General features: G+C 41.3%; 1 pseudogene; it reads right to left on the reverse strand.

The window, feature by feature from the left end:
• Nucleotides 1–428: 428 nt before the first annotated feature.
• On the reverse strand, nucleotides 429–1,361 carry LOC138395962 (protein phosphatase 1 regulatory subunit 3C-like; annotated as a pseudogene).
• Between the last annotated feature and the right edge of the window lie 231 nt (nucleotides 1,362–1,592).

Below are 1,592 nucleotides of genomic sequence, written 5' to 3' on the forward strand. Positions count from 1 at the left end.
GATGCTCCCCAACTGTCAAATGTCTTGGTTCTCCTAGAAAGAGGGCCTATACTTTCTTCTCACACAAATATAACTTTTAAAAGCATCTTGGATAGATCTATCTTTTGTTGTCATTGTCTTAGTGAGCTAAAAGATTCCAATATATCCTGATCGAGAATGGTATAGAACAAAAAGTAATTGACATCTGCAATCATTCATTTGCAGAGTGTGTATGTTACTTGATCCTCCAAAGCAAAATTGGGTAGCATCATCTCTATGGACCCTAATGCTAAATTCTCAAGTGGATTTCTTTGCTGTAGCCAGGCCCCAAAAGCTCAAGCCTAAACCTACTGATGGAAGGTAGCAAAAGTTTCCTGATATTGAGCAATACAGACCTAGAACTACATAGAGAATATGACAAGTCAAGACCAGTGACTAGGTTGTTTAATTCATCTATAAGAGGCCAAGTTATCCATTCTATTCCAGCTCTGCCACTCTGGAAAGAGCCCGCTAGCCAGTCGTGCACTGCCAAAAATTGTTGACTGTAACTCTGTCTTAGAGAATGCATGGTATGATGCACAGTCCTGGGTGCCATCTGTGTCTGCACCACATCATGTTTCTGTTGTATATGGACAATTCTATAATTCTGACCCTTGTTTTTGTCCCAGAAGACTTGCCCATTAGTGTGGTAAGAAATGCAGAACTCGATTTTATCATCAGTTGGAATGGCAGAGGGTAAGTCAGTGGCAAACCAGAAAGTGTCACTCTCTGAGCCACCATAAACATTTTTCAGGTAGACACAGTCACCATCAGTGTAGCTTTTCCAAGTATCAAAAGCGATATAGATCTGAACCTCCAGGGAGTCAAAGCTCATGTTTTTGACTTTCACAATCCCTGTCACTGTTGGCTCTTGGAAAGAACAGTTCTCCAGACAAAGTTCTTCTGAAAGTGGTTCCAGAAACTTAAGTAATCAGTTGAAGCCTCAAGAAAATCTAAAATCAACTTTTTCTCCTCATGGAATTTAAGCCAGAGGAGATACTGTTAATGTCTAAGAGATCAGACTGGAGATCCCATGCTGGTTCTTCTGGGAGGTCAGAGAAGATGTGGTTATTCAATGAGAGAGAGATCCCTGGAGTCAACAAACACAACCCACTTCTTAGCTTAGTTGTGTGAGCACTTGCAGTCATTCTGTGATTCTGTTTTATGTTGAGACACAATTTCAGAAGCTTTAATTTATGTCATAAAATGTCTTCATTGAAAGTCATCATAGAGCCCAGAAAACTCTTCAGAGGTGGTGACTGAGCCAAGCAAATCCTCATGGGCACATCCATTGTCATGACTGAACTCGTCAAAGCATATAGATTTAAAACCTGGATCAGGCATAATCAGCTATGCCTTGCATGATCTGGCCTCTGCCCTCCCCATCAACATCCCCGTCTGTCACTCTCCTGCTTGTTCACCCTGCTTCAGCATTGCTGGCCTCCTTGCTATTACTCAAGCATGTCAAGCACATCCTTCATCAGGGCTCTTCTATTTGTTGTTTCCTCTGCCTGGAGCACTCTTCAAAGTGTAAATTTATAATAAAGCAGTTAAACAAGATGCAGAGGAAATAA

Source organism: Eulemur rufifrons, chromosome 15 (genome assembly GCF_041146395.1).
Source record: "Eulemur rufifrons isolate Redbay chromosome 15, OSU_ERuf_1, whole genome shotgun sequence".
Taxonomy (NCBI): Eukaryota; Metazoa; Chordata; class Mammalia; order Primates; family Lemuridae; genus Eulemur; species Eulemur rufifrons.